This window comes from Poromitra crassiceps, assembly GCF_964638095.1.
Source record: "Poromitra crassiceps genome assembly, chromosome: 27".
NCBI lineage: Eukaryota > Metazoa > Chordata > Actinopteri > Beryciformes > Melamphaidae > Poromitra > Poromitra crassiceps.
The window spans coordinates 5,073,619-5,089,900 of NC_139650.1; positions in this window are offsets into that span (position 1 = coordinate 5,073,619).

The following is a 16,282-nucleotide window of genomic DNA, read 5'->3' on the forward strand; positions in this document are numbered from 1 at the left end:
GGACAAGTGGAGGCTGTTCAGGATGTTTGGAAGATGGAGATAATCAGTTTACACGAAAGAAACTGAGTATTTCAAAATCTAACATCAGTCAAGACATTCACTGATAAAAGGGCAAAGTTCTCACTCAACATATCAAACGGCTAACGGGTCAGAAAATGTTTGTTGTACTTTTTGTATCTTTTTCATTAGTTGTCCACATCTAAATACAGTCAGCAGTGAACAGTTGATTTTATATTTGAAATTGAATTCCCGTCTGGTTTATTTCAGTGTAGTCTACTCATTCATTGTGAATTCACTCTAATTGGACGTGCTGAGTTAGTAGCCTACTCTTCCCAGACACTTCTTTTATATCCTTTTCTTAACCAAGTGCTATTATCTTTGACACAAAGTACTTGATTTAGTAGCATACACTTATTTGTTGTTATTTCTTTGACAAATGGAGGCATTTAAAATAGAGTATATAATACATTAGATAATTCTCCATCCGTCCAGGTAATGGGAACCTTTATTATTCCTATATGGATGTATTATAGTGTATCTTACTCAATGGTACGTTTATATTTATTTTATCGGTTATATCACTATATTATTATAATATTCTTATATTTCCATAAGGACTACACATTTCAATGACAACATAGCTGCAAGTTGACGAGTTTACCAGTAGCCCCTTTATTTATTAGTCATTTCCACAAGCATACAATAATCGTCAATCAACAGACAGACAAGTACGCTATATTAATTCATAGAGAGAGAAAAAAACAGCATGTTACATACAGGCATTAAATAAACTCTTCAAATTAACAGTTTTAATGGCTTTACTGTTCTTGAGACCAAATAAAGTTCCCATATAGTGTCCGAATTTGACTTTTAATTGTTGTATTGTGTGGTTGCCTGGTAGTCTATTTGCATTTGTGAATGTAATATTTTCCATATAAAATAAAAAGGTTCAAAATCACTCGTAAAAAATATGTAGTATGCTATTTTTTTTTCTAAATGTATAGTTGGACCATTCAATGCATTAAAGATACTCTTATCTCTAACCAAAATAATTTTGCACATATGCAATTAAAAAAAAAAGACAAATGGTCTCAGTTTCAATACAACACACCCTTTCATGTCACCACTGACCTAAAAAAAATATGGACAGAGCTATCCCATTGATTTTGGGCTCCCGTTTTGAGTTGAAGTGGTGGCCGTCGCCATCTTTATTTTTCGTCAGCAGAGTGGGAGGGAATGGGTTGAGTCCTTGCACAGCTCACGTGAGATGGGGGTTTCCCAGAGCCGCAACTTCGCCTGCTATTGGTCCGTGATCGGCAAGCTGTGCGATCACTGGACAGGCGACCTAGCTGTCAATCACCCCGTTTTCTATCGTCGATTTTACTCCAAACAGGCGAGTTATATAAAAAATGACCCCCATACAGTTGTAATGAAAAGGTGAAATTAGCTATATAGACCAAAACTGGGGCATTTTAACCATGCGCGTAGCCACGGGTGTGCTAGGTTGTGCAAATGCCACCCAGACAGGCCGCTGGCACACCCAAAAAAAATTGGGTAAAAAAAGTTTTTTGTTTTGTCTGCAAAACGCTGTCATGCACTGTGTCCAACTGTCCGCTGCCCTATGTGCCCCGGAGCATCATGGGAAACTAGTTAAGCTGTCGTCCACGTAAAGTAAACAAATGCACGCACAGCAGCAGCAGCAGCAACAGCAGCGCCAAATCAGCAAGACATGAAACAAAGCTAGCTTTTAAGTTTTTTCGGCAAAGGCAAGAAACGTCGCATTGACGACGAGGAAGAAGATGACTCGTCGTCACCCTCCCCCTCAACAAGTGCGGATTGTAGCTAGTGCACCCGTTCCGCACCTGTATTGGTGGTGTACAGTGGAGAACAGACAGACGATGATGAAGAAGATGATGCAGCCGAAACAATGACGTTAACAGCGGGGAACGCAGCCAACAACACACCGCCGGAGGTTTGTGGCCAGAGGACACTGACGCTACAGATCTCTCTGCAGTAGACGAACCTGCATGCCAACCAAATTTGCGTTCTTTCCCGACTAGAACACTCATTGGAAAAAGTAGGTGAGACTTTTTTGAGATACTAAACAAAGTGGTTTTACATGTTGCCAAAAAATACAATTTAATTGACTGCTTCTACCTGCTAATAATGAGTGCGAAAAGGAGCAAACAACACACAAATATTCCTCTAAATCTGGTTAGAAAAGACCCAATTTTTTTTTCAAATTGTCCGCCCCCTGGCATACCCTGGCTTTCTGTGGCACACCCAATGAGCCAAGTCTGGCTACTCTACTGATTTTAACATGGGGTGAACGGGAATGACGGGACTTCTGAGCCCTGCCTCAAGTGGCCATTCGAGGAATTACAGCTTTCAGGGTTACTTTCTGGTCCTCGTGCCTCGTGCCTTGCCTTGGTTGTCGTTTTCTGTTCTTCATCTCAATTTTTTGTGGGAATAGACGCTTCTACTGCAATACTGCCATATACCAGTTAGTACAAAAATGCTATTCTTTGGATGCAAAAGTTGACAATTGTCCTTCAGTTGACTTTTAACAAGCAAGCACAACAATCTCATTCAGGCTTAACTACGTGCAGAATTAACGCTATTATGGAAGTGAAAAGATTGGCATCCAGGTTTAGAACCATTTTTTCCTAATCCAGAAGTAACAAAAGGGCACCACTGGCCAAAATAGGCTAAATTTAACTAGCCTACTTGTGATTTCAAGATTCAAGATCATTTTAATAACCAGTACTCATGATAGAAATGAGGAATTTGTCTTTGAGCAGTATCCAGCACATCGATCACTGCAATAGCAGAAGATGGAGCACACAGAACAATCTCAAATTATAAATGATAAAGTGCAAACAAGTGGTATATAATGGGGTCCATATAGATGTCCATGTAACGTGGCCATGTAAAAAGTCCAGTAAAATCCTTTAAAGTGATATATAACGGCGTCCATATAAATGTCCATGTAACATGTCCATGTAAAAAGTCCAGTAAAGTCCTTTAGTGATATATAATGGCCTGGGGTCCATATAATAGATGAAAAGGCTGCTATCTTCCTCTGAAATCTGTGTCAGATTGTGTGATTGCTTCATAAAGAACACAATCTTAGCCAATGTAGTAAGTGGACAAAGACGATTGTCTTAAAATGTTTCACTCCAACAACTCTATGGATGAAAAGTCCTATCCTCTGAAATGAGTCAGTATGTTGAGGTTTTGATTATTTTTATCCCTGAACATCAACAGATTTAGTCGATCCCATGGCCTATCTGTTGCAATGCACTTTTTAACAACTAGATGGCAGACATAGTCTTCCCCTTTACACAACATTATGCACCACTACATCACATAATATAGGCTATTTATGTTAGACATATTTATCAGGTGGGAGCGTAAAGAAGACTTGTTACTGAACTGAAGTGAATCAAGAACGCTTTCAACTCCTATCAAACTGCCTGTAACAGCACTTGGTTTGGGGTATAAACAGGAGGCAGGGAGTCTCGACCGATGCTCCACAGTGGTTTATTGGCAATCGTATCAGGCAACGTGGTAGACGCGTGATTTCTAACCCCACATAAGATAGGCAATAACCACGCCCTGTGCCCGCCTACGCAGCAGTCAAGCGCCGGGATTGGCCGGAGCAAGTCTTTTGTGTTTTTCTTTTGACAGATGGAATCTCCCACACCACAAACACTGGAGGGCACGCAGCCCAGCGATTTCATGAACCAACTGAATAACTCTTGAGAACGGACAGCGATTTCAGCGGACATTGAGAGCGGACATTGAAATGAATTATGGTCGCATAATAATTGTAATCTACACAATGTACACAATCTACAAAAACATGCATGTGTTCACGTTCACGTATCGTTCATTTCCTCATATAATATAATGTATCATATCGTTAATTTCAAGCTCAATTCTTACCCAGAGAAAAGGTAGCCTATAGTAGGCTATAAACGGTGTTGTGTTCACAGCTCATATAATATGTATCATATCGTTAATTTCCTCATAATATAATGTATCATATCGTTAATGTCAAGCTCAATTCTTACCCAGAGAAAAGGTATAGCACTGTATAAATGTAACAAGCAATAGTTTTTTAAACATCTTTATTTTAAAAGATGAATAAACCCAGGTGCTTTAGTCCCAAGCTTCAACAAGCAGACTTTTTATCTAAAAAATCAAATACAATAATAAAATAGTCCAGTTTTTTCTTCTACATTTTTCCCAAGTCCAGCTGGGAATCCCTCTTCCAGTCCCAACAAAAAAACTACAAAAAATAATCATATAAAACAATATAAAACCATAGATAAAGTTGTACACACCACAACCAATAAAATCAATAATAAATTATAAATAGCAATAAAGTAAAACACCAATAGCCTATACAAAACATGCAATAAAACCATAGATAAAAAGTTGAACACACCACAACCAATAAAGCTATAATTAAAATAAATTATATGCAAACATGCATCATAAAACCTAGATAAAACTGTTGGGAATGGGAATGGAATAGACCAGTGTCTCTGGAAGCGTGATTTCTAACCCCACATAAGATTGTGGGGGATCGTGGTAGACACCGTGAAAACTATAAAACATACAAAAAATACAAACAGTTTCCACATCAAATCAAAATGGTACAATTTACTAAGCAAGTTAAAATAACCATCAAAATACACCATTTATTAAGCTAAAATTTGACTACTAAAATACAAATGTATTAAGGGCACAAGTAGGCCTAGTTTACATGCTGACACAAACTAAACTCGATAAATTGTCTAAAAAACTAGGCAAACTTACTTGACATTAAATTCATACACAAGAATGACATCAATTCAGACATGATACCTCAATGAATCATCGCCAAACCAATTGACCAAACAAACAAAGTACACTTACAAATATATTGTGGCCTGCTGATATCACAAATTGAGCATACCTCACAGAGGGTGTTCATTTTCTTTATCTTCATTCAGGATGAGTTGGCATTTCTCATGCTCTCCTTAACTTTACATTTTTACTGTTTGCCATCAGCATAGGCCTATTAATGAGGTCACCAAGACAGCTGGCAATATTGGTTCTAGAAAACAGCTTTTCCCAGTCACCTGACATGACATGAAGGGGCAATACTATAGACCAAATCACCGTGACGTCACCATGTAAACAAATTTACTTCCGGGTACCACTTGGGGAAGGCGGCAGGTTTAAATGTGCGTGTTGTCAAATAAATGCTGTCAAACCCTCTCGTTGTTTTCGGCCGACTACTTTCAATTTAAATGGTTAAACGGTTGGTAAACATGCTTGTCCGACGTATCTAGCCTTTCTTCTGTGTTTGTTTTATGTAGTGTTAGCTAGCTAATAACGTGTGTTTGTCTGTCAAACTCGCTGTTTTTTTACGTTACAGACAGAGTAACCTCGCGTCACCAGGCTCTTCTCGGCGAGAAAGAGCCTGGTACAGACAGAGCTACTGACGCCACGTCAATTTAATTTAGCTTCAAGTCTACTCTAGTCTGGTCCAACAGGTAAATTAGCTAGTCTGGTCTCCACTAACGTTAGTGAAAGTGTTGTTATGAATGATATTAAACAACAACACAACACAGACGAACCATTTTTGTCTTTGTCTGTTTTTGTCTTCAACATGTCAGTTTGTGCCGTCCACCGCCATTATAATGTGTGGACCTCAGGGGTACCCGGAAGTAAATGTAAACATCTCGCTGATTTGGTCTATACTATATAGACCAAATCAGCGGGGATGTTTACATTTACTTCCGGTTAGCCCTGGTTACGGCACAAACTGACGTGTTGAAGACAAAAACAGACAAAGAAGACAAAAATGGTTCGTTCGTGTTGTGTTGTTGGGTGTCCAGTGACCATAAAGAGCGGGTCAAGATTTTGATTATTCAGAATTCCCTCTACAAAGGGCAAACATGAGCAAAGAGAACTCTGGATTCGGCGTCACAGGCTACTACAGCTACAACATCCGGGTTCCGAGCTGTATCCGAGCGGCGTCAGTAGCCTCTGTCTGTAATGTAACGTTAACGAGTCTGAAAAAAAACAGCGAGTTTGACAGTAGTAAACAAACGTTATTAGCTAGCTAACACATAAAACAAACACAGAAGAAAGGCTAGATACGTCGGACAAGCATGTTTACCAACCGTTTAAAAATGTAAATTGAAAGTAGTCGGCCGAAAACAACGAGAGTTTGACAGCATTTATTTGACAACACGCAAATTTAAATCTGCCGCCTTCCCGCAGTGGTACCCGGAAGTAAATGTTGTTTACATGGTGACGTCACGGTGATTTGATCCCTTGTCGGCCATCTTGTGGAGGTTTACAGGTAAATATACATTTGAGCAAGTCCAAATTCAATCAAGGAACCAAAAAACTATTCAAGTGACAACATAAAAGGAATGTACCAATTAACACAGAAGAAAACAAATAGTCAGTGGCGATAGGAGGTGTCAGTTACAGTGCCAATGAGCCAGGCACGCAACTCCCAGCAGCTCCAATGGAGTTTCTCCATAGGCAAAAATGTGTTTTTTGAACACAAACCCTGTCTTACAATCAGAAAATGATGTTTTCTATGAGACGTATGTGAAGTAAACCTTTTAATCTAGTCAATGTACATTTATAATGGCCAAATTAATTGTGTTGCAGTTGTTCTGTCACAGAAGCGTCGCAATTCAAAGTTGGACTTAGAATGGAGACTCTTGTGTAGGCTATACAGTACATGTACTGTATAGCGTACTGTCGTACAGTCATTCAGAGTGAGGAGTCACGACTGAATCAACGGATGTTGACGCACACAGTACCCTGTGCGCGTCGTATTCGGACGCACACGGTTGGGGTGAGGCTCCCTGATGCCTTGGAGTTGGGATTAGGCAAAGGTCATGGTGCCTTGGAGTTGGGGTTAGTGGGTTAGGGTTTGGATATGGGTCAGGGTTAGGGATGGTTTGGACGACCTGCAGCAAGGTATATTCCTCCCCTCCTGGACGAAAGGGATGGACGTCCTGCGTTCTGAAGGGCGACCTTTCCAACGATGGGGTCTGCTTGGCGGTAGACTCAACGGAAGAAGGCTGCGGGTATAAGCTCTGTCATTGGCTCCGACCATTTCAGTCGGAGCGAAGGTAGATCTTTCCGCCCGCTGCGTGTTAGCGCTCTCAAATGCCCCCACCGCTGTGAAACAACAAAAACCCTAGCAAGCAAGCTAGAAACCAACACGCTGAAAATTCCAAGTTTTTCACAAAGATTTGAATTGTGCAATAAAGTAGGCCTGCTTGGTACTTTGGGTGGATGGTTGTAAAGATAATAGAGCCTGTTTTTCTCTTCGCTATACCAGAATGAGAGTTAGTTGAGCCAGACTCTCTCCTGCACTGGTACAGCGCAAAACAAAAGTGTGGAGATAGTCTGGCAAGCGAGATTAGCCTGGCAGTTGAAAGTCCCGGTGGCCCGCGCAGGGCGTGACCTCTGGTGCAGTGACCTCTGGTGCAGGTGCAGCCATGCCGAAGCCAGTGTTTCCCTATACCTTCCACCCAATGCATGCTGGGATAGACTCCAGCTCCTTGTGACCCAGAAATAACAAGAAAATTAATGAATGAATACTTCAGCAGTATAGCTACAACGACACAACCGAAACACTTGTTACTTATCGAAATATTTACAGTGAGTGCAGAGCTAATATTTGCACTCTTTGCAGATTGCAGATTTTGCTTTTGTTTGCATATATACAGTATATATATATACTGCATACTAGGCTACATGCTACATTTTGGCCAAATCAATACGTAGACTACTGCTAGTGCACGCCGCGGTTTCGGATGCAGCCATCTGTACATCAAAAGCTCTGTCACTTTACACTGACAGATAGTATGTCTCCAATCCCTTCATTTTGCAATACCCAGCTGTTCATGTTTGAGTTAAGAGTTGTTTCTTTAAAATGTTGCTAAGGTCAAAGTCATAATCCTTCAAACGTCCCCAGAAATACATTTCAAAATCAGTAAAAAAGAAGAAGACTCATCCCAGTGAAGGATGCCCCCAGACGTCTTCTAGCTTTTTGAGAGAAGTATTTTTTAAGATCATCACTCTGCCCTGAGAGACTCTGTGCACTCCACTGATATCATTTATCAGAAGCAGCTCTTGAGATAGCTTTTCTCATCGTCTTCACTATTACAGCAAGAAAAATTGTGCTGAACATCTAAATTTCCAGGACACGGAGATAGGAAGAGATATGCTAGAGGAGAGGAGGAATGATTTGGAATATTACACAGCCCATGAAGGCAAATACCGGCTGCTGGATTCTTTCTTAATTTGCACGTGAGAGCTAGGTGTGTTCCTATAGGCCTATACTGTATAGCTATAGCCCATTGATCCTCTGCTGTATTGTATTCACCTCATGTAGAAGAGACAGTCTGGCTTGAGAGACAGGAAGTATAAACACAATTGGAACTGATTGTGTTTACACTTCCTGCGGCAGAGCTTATCGCCACAGCCTGCTTCCAGTGAGGTCGGAACCCATTTCTTCTGGTGGTCCGAGTTGTCTGGAACGGGGTATTAGGCTACTCATATAGGCTACATAGGCTAGCTAGGCTAGTGTCGTGAAGTGTATCCTCACTAGAGCCCTGCACGGGCCTCAAATCTAGGCCCTAGCCCGGCCTGCTCCATACATGTTCGGCCCGAGCCCGATGTGAGCCCTACGGCTTGTCAGAATTTCAGGCCCGAACCTGGCCCTCCCCCCGAACCTTATGTGTCTGATCAATTTCGAATAGCCTAAGCCTATCAAATCAACACTATACAAAAAAGTACATTAAAACACTTTGAACACCACAATATGTCAGTCCAAACATTCAAAAACAAAACAAAACAAAAAACAGGCAGGCAGGCCCTTTTCACGGGGGCCATTTTGTGTCAAAAAGGCAGAATAAACACAGGTGCAAGCAAAACACTAATGAGGGTTTCCAAATTCCAATCATGGAAGTTGGAAACTCTCATTAGTGTTTTGCTTGCACCTGTGTTTACCCTGCCTTTTCGACACAAAATGGCCCCCGTGAGAAGGGTCTATTCAATTCGCTTTATTGCCAAAGCAAGTAGCCTACTACAGTAAGACATTTTAGGCCTATTCATTGCATATCCTGCAGGATGCGCTGCTGCACAATGTTCCATCTGCACAAGCTGCCGAGGAGCTTAGCACTAGAACGCATCATATATCCCCAGCTGCGAGCTAGCTGCCACATCATGGACGAGGACGACGTGCATAGCGGCGGTGCTGATGTGAGAAGTTAGTTCAATTTCACTAGTCGAGAGGGACGTCTACGTCTACCAATGTGCCAAGTTCACATTACGATGCTCACATTGCGCCGTCCGTCGTGCGCTCAAGCGTTCTTGTGTCACGCATTTGGCGCAAATCGCGTCACTGCGAGTTGGTCCCTTCATTTTCAGAGCTGTAGCCTGGTAGTGACAGCTGCAGAATCCCTAGTGTGTGTATGAGATAGAGAGAGAGAGAGAGAGAGAGAGAGAGAGAGATTGTGCGTGTATGTGAGAGAGGGGGAGTGTGTGTGTGTGTGTGTGTGTGTGTGTGTGTGTGTGTGTGTGTGTGTGTGTGTGTGTGTGTGTGTGTGTGTGTGTGTGTGTGTGTGTGTGTGTGTGTGTGTGTGTGTGTGTGTGTGTGTGTGTGTGTGTGGGAGGAGGCGGGGTGAACGTCGGCTCGGCGCGGCGGTGTGGATGGCTTCTTGCACGGTGGTGGATGCAGATATGCTGCCTGCTCGCTCGATCTGTCCCCGCTGCTAAAGGACTTTGGATTTATCCTCTCTCGGAACCTCGGATATGTTGGTGCCTCTGCTGTTTTTTTCGAAGTAGGCTACCTACCGGTATTATTATGATCGCTGCTGCTGCGCTATTCGGCATAATCTGCCCCGACGTTCCCATCTCTCTGTGAGCTGTCAATCATTATATAGGCTATCTGGCCGGTGTGGATTTCTAGCCTACATGTGAGTGCATGGTGCCGGGCGGGCAGGCAGGGCGGATCTGCTCAAACGCCGGTTAATATGGACGGAAGGTCAACCATCATCTCATCATCTCAATCCCACTGATTAGGTGAGGCGACATGGAGCTTATATTGCTGCATCCTGGATGAATGATTAAGTCAGCGTGTGTGATATGCGATTGCAATTCTAGGCTGTTTCATTGCCACGGGCGTTAATAGGCCCTCTTATCAGTTATCTTAAGCAGTGGTTCTTCGCAAACGTTTTCACATCAAGGACCCATACACTGACACAACCATGGACCCCCCCCCCCATCTGATAAGATTTGCCCCAGGGTGGTCCTCCATCTGATCAGATGTTTCCTCTGTTTTATTACAGAAAGTGTATGCAACCCATGACCAAAATAGTCATAGCCTACATTCTGTCACTGTGTTAGCCCACTTATGGATGGAATTATAGTGAAAATAAGTTATTCCCCTTTTTTGCTGGGGACCCCCTAGAACCCTCTCAAGGACCCCCCCCCCCCCCCCCCCCCCCATGGGTTCCCCAGACCCCACTTTGAGAATCACTGAACGTAAGTGTTTTATCAGGCTCATAACCCACATATTATATGTCCCATCTGAATCCCTCCAGGCCAGCGATCTCTCCTGCAGCGTTGGCCAAAGCGTGCACTGAGCAGGGGGGAAGATGATGTGCGAGGTGATGCCGACCATCACGGAGGGAGACTCGGCCGCTCCTCCCAGAGGCTCCGGGGGGGTGCTGCAGAACGGCTCGGAGCAGGAGGCCAACTTTGAGCAGCTGATGGTCAACATGCTGGACGAGCGCGACAAGCTGCTGGAGTCCCTCAGGGAGACCCAGGAGACGCTGATCCAGTCCCAGGCCAAGCTGCAGGGGGCGCTGCACGAGAGAGACGTGCTCCAGAGACAGATCAACGCCGCGCTGCCTCAGGTGAGAGCAGGGGGCCGCGGGGCCTGGAGGGAGAGGGGCGGGCCTGGTGGGAGAGGGGCGGGCTCCTGGAGGGAGAGGGGCGGGGCGGGCTCCTGGGTGCGGCGAGACTCCAGAGTGGCATCTGTCGAACACGTTCTCAACCGTTTTCATCTCACAGATTCTCATTTGGCCAAGAAAGATCTAGCTTCATAAGTTGACTATTCAATCTTGTTTCACTCATATCATAGTCTCACTCAACACACCCAGATTTTCACTGCAGGCTCCATTTGCAATGGCCCTACTTTTTCATACAGCAATCACAATAAAACAGTAGGCTACTTGCCCTAAACCCAAGGTTATTGTCCGCCGAACCGTGCTATTCATGTTCTCAAATATTGCATATAGTTTCCATTACCGAGGTTTCTTTTGTCATGCCAGAGCAATTTCTGCTGTTCTGGATGTGTAATTACGGGTTTCCACCTGTAGCCACAGCAGAGAGGGCACTGTTTCCCTGCTGTGAAGCAGAAGAACAACAACGACCGTTTTCAATGGGAAAGACATGCCGAGACAGACTCTGGGATGACAAAAACAGCTCGGTATTTGGAAACTACGCGATATTTAAGAACACGAATAGCCCGGTTCGGCAGACAACAACCTTCTGTTTAAGGCAAACACTGGTTTATTGTGATTGCTAGCCATTACACACCTTTATACACATAGCTATGAAAAAGTAGGGCCTTTGCGAATGGAGCCCACAGTGCAAATCCTGGGGCGTTGGGTGAGACTATGATATGAGTGAAACAAGATTGAATAGTCGAATTCTGAGGCTACCCAAGATCCAACTATTTGACAAGATGTTGTCCCATGTCACAGACTCCCATTTGCCCAAGAGACCTCCTATTTAACAGGAGCTCTCCTCCTATTTAACAAGATTTTGTTAACAGCCACATGGGAAGATTAGTGTTGAATTGTGTGACTGTCTGTTAATGGGCTAGTGGTGAAAGTGAAACCTATGCTTAGAATAATCATGCTTATATCCTTTTGTCGAACCGGGGTAATTTCTAGCAAATTAAGCTCTCTTTAAAGACGAGCTGAACCCATGTGGCGCGAGGCTCGGAGACGTATCAGTCAGACTGAAAACCATCTGAAAACTAATCTTGTCTGAGATGACGGGGTTGAGAGGCGGGCCATAGCGCGTCGTCGATGATTTGATTTGACAATTCTGGAGACTGGATTTGGCGTTGGCCAATCCCGGCGTGTTCCGCCCCCAAATCCAGTGGGATTCAGCGTGTTGTGGAGTGGGATCCGCAGAGGAGCAGGCCGCCAGCTGCTTCCCTGTGGGGCCGGGGTAAGACCCGCGGACATTAACGTTATTTCCTGGAATGCAAGTTTAACGAGCCAATTATGTCTTTGCATTCTACAAATGAAGACATTACAATTTGTTTTATCTTGTATGTTATTGTCCAAGTTAGTTAGTTAGTTTATGGGCTAGAAATTCTGCCAGATTACAGGCACTAGGCGGCCATCTTCCCTGTGCAGAATGTTCTCCTCGAAATGAAGATTGATTGACAGCTGCCATGTCGTGATATGATTGGTTGAAATGGGGTTGAAATTTGATATTTCTTCGTTAGGTCACCATACTGTTAGATTACAGTTATGAATAAAATCCTGAAAAATGAACTTTTGATGTGAAAAAGTGTGGAAAACGAAATACATTTGATTTTTGATTTTTTGCATATATTATTAAATAGGTGCACTGAATACCCAGGTATGTGGGGGGAAAAAAATCATTTTTGGGGTTCAGCTCATCTTTAAGTTAAACGATCCCTCAGTTTGCTAGGCACCCCCCTGGAACCCCACTCAAAGACACCTGGGGGTGCTGGCCTGGGAGCCCACATTGAAAATCACCCCGTAGAAGCAGGTGATGTACCCCCATCACACAGGGCTTATAGGCTACTAGTACTTCAAGAGCTCACAAGCAGCAGTGGCTCACTATAGCATTGTCACCTTACCGCAAGAAGGTCGTGCGTGGGTTCGAATCCCCACCCCGTGTGGAGTTTGCATGTTTTTCCCCCTGTGTTTGCAAGGGTTCCCTCTGGGTGCTCTGGTTTCCTCCCACAGTCTGAAGATATGCTGTGTTTGTGTAGTATGGTAATGTAATCTAGTAAAATAGATGGATATGACGCATGTCACATAATCTTGTGTGTGTAGATGTATGCTGTAGTATATGACTGAGATGATGCTATGTACAGTAAATCCCTTTGAGACATGCTTGAGTGATGAGTGACTTAGGTTTCCCATGATTCTCAGCGGTTGCCGGTTGTCCACTTCCTGTTTACATTTCTTTCACTAGCAAGGACAATGCTTGCCGCTGTCAAAGAGTGGGGACGTTTGGCTAATTTGATCCGAAATGGCTAAAAATAGTAACGTTGTGTGGTTGCATAGCGGCGATATTTTACAAAAACGAGGTGAATGTCAATTCACTCGTACTGTACGGGCTTATTTTAGCCGAAATGGCTAAAAATAGTATGTGGTTGCACAGCGGCCGCTTTTGTTTTGAAGGCTAAACGTCCAAACCAGAACTCTTATTACGAACGTGTGTGTGTGTGTGTGTGTGTGTGTGTGTGTGCGTGTGCGTGTGCGTGTGCGTGCGCGTGCGCGTGCGTGTGCGTGTGTGCGTGCGTGCGTGTGTGTGTGTGTGTGAGGGAGAGAGAGAGAGCTGAATAAGGACTGCTGTAGTCACGGCTATGACGACAATGACTCCTCAGCAGCACATAAAGCTGCTGTGAACCTCCAGTCTAAAAGCATTACATGATGTCACACAGAGTACAGTCTGTGAATGTACATGAGAGAGTACAGTCTGTGAATGTACATGAGAGAGAGAGAGTACAGTCTGTGAATGTTTGTGAGAGAGAGAGTACAGTCTGTGAATGTATGTGAGAGAGAGAGAGTACAGTCTGTGAATGTACATGAGAGAGTACAGTCTGTGAATGTACATGAGAGAGTACAGTCTGTGAATGTACATGAGAGAGAGAGTACAGTCTGTGAATGTTTGTGAGAGAGAGAGTACAGTCTGTGAATGTACCTGAGAGAGAGAGTACAGTCTGTGAATGTACCTGAGAGAGAGAGAGAGTACAGTCTGTGAATGTACATGAGAGAGAGAGAGTACAGTCTGTGAATGTACGTGAGAGAGAGAGTACAGTCTGTGAATGTATGTGAGAGAGAGAGAGTACAGTCTGTGAATGTATGTGAGAGAGAAAGTACAGTCTGTGAATGTACATGAGAGAGAGAGAGAGTACAGTCTGTGAATGTACGTGAGAGAGAGAGAGAGTACAGTCTGTGAATGTACGTGAGAGAGAGAGAGAGTACAGTCTGTGAATGTATGTGAGAGAGAGAGAGTACAGTCTGTGAATGTATGTGAGAGAGAGAGAGTACAGTCTGTGAATGTATGTGAGAGAGAGAGAGTACAGTCTGTGAATGTACATGAGAGAGAGAGAGTACAGTCTGTGAATGTATGTGAGAGAGAGAGAGTACAGTCTGTGAATGTATGTGAGAGAGAGAGAGAGAGTACAGTCTGTGAATGTATGTGAGAGAGAGAGAGAGTACAGTCTGTGAATGTACGTGAGAGAGAGAGAGAGTACAGTCTGTGAATGTACGTGAGAGAGAGAGAGAGTACAGTCTGTGAATGTATGTGAGAGAGAGAGAGAGAGTACAGTCTGTGAATGTACGTGAGAGAGAGAGAGAGTACAGTCTGTGAATGTACATGAGAGAGAGAGAGAGTACAGTCTGTGAATGTATGTGAGAGAGAGAGTACAGTCTGTGAATGTATGTGAGAGAGAAAGTACAGTCTGTGAATGTACATGAGAGAGAGAGAGAGTACAGTCTGTGAATGTACGTGAGAGAGAGAGAGAGTACAGTCTGTGAATGTACATGAGAGAGAGAGAGTACAGTCTGTGAATGTACGTGAGAGAGAGAGTACAGTCTGTGAATGTACATGAGAGAGAGAGAGTACAGTCTGTGAATGTACGTGAGAGAGAGAGTACAGTCTGTGAATGTATGTGAGAGAGAGAGAGTACAGTCTGTGAATGTATGTGAGAGAGAAAGTACAGTCTGTGAATGTACGTGAGAGAGAGAGAGAGTACAGTCTGTGAATGTATGTGAGAGAGAGAGACAGTACAGTCTGTGAATGTACGTGAGAGAGAGAGAGAGTACAGTCTGTGAATGTATGTGAGAGAGAGAGTACAGTCTGTGAATGTATGTGAGAGAGAGAGAGAGTACAGTCTGTGAATGTATGTGAGAGAGAGAGTACAGTCTGTGAATGTATGTGAGAGAGAGAGTACAGTCTGTGAATGTACATGAGAGAGAGAGAGTACAGTCTGTGAATGTACATGAGAGAGAGAGTACAGTCTGTGAATGTATGTGAGAGAGAGAGAGAGTACAGTCTGTGAATGTATGTGAGAGAGAGAGTACAGTCTGTGAATGTACATGAGAGAGAGAGAGAGAGTACAGTCTGTGAATGTACATGAGAGAGAGAGAGTACAGTCTGTGAATGTACATGAGAGAGAGAGAGAGTACAGTCTGTGAATGTACATGAGAGAGAGAGAGTACAGTCTGTGAATGTATGTGAGAGAGAGAGAGTACAGTCTGTGAATGTACATGAGAGAGAGAGAGTACAGTCTGTGAATGTATGTGAGAGAGAGAGAGTACAGTCTGTGAATGTACGTGAGAGAGAGAGAGTACAGTCTGTGAATGTATGTGAGAGAGAGAGAGAGTACAGTCTGTGAATGTACGTGAGAGAGAGAGAGAGTACAGTCTGTGAATGTACGTGAGAGAGAGAGAGAGTACAGTCTGTGAATGTATGTGAGAGAGAGAGAGAGTACAGTCTGTGAATGTATGTGAGAGAGAGAGAGTACAGTCTGTGAATGTACGTGAGAGAGAGAGTACAGTCTGTGAATGTATGTGAGAGAGAGAGAGTACAGTCTGTGAATGTACGTGAGAGAGAGAGAGTACAGTCTGTGAATGTATGTGAGAGAGAGAGTACAGTCTGTGAATGTACGTGAGAGAGAGAGAGTACAGTCTGTGAATGTACGTGAGAGAGAGAGAGTACAGTCTGTGAATGTACATGAGAGAGAGAGAGTACAGTCTGTGAATGTACGGGAGAGAGAGTACAGTCTGTGAATGTACGTGAGAGAGAGAGTACAGTCTGTGAATGTACGTGAGAGAGAGAGTACATTCTGTGAATGTATGTGAGAGAGAGAGAGTACAGTCTGTGAATGTACGTGAGAGAGAGTACAGTCTGTGAATGTACGTGAGAGAGAGAGAGTACAGTCTGTGAATGTACGTGAGAGAGA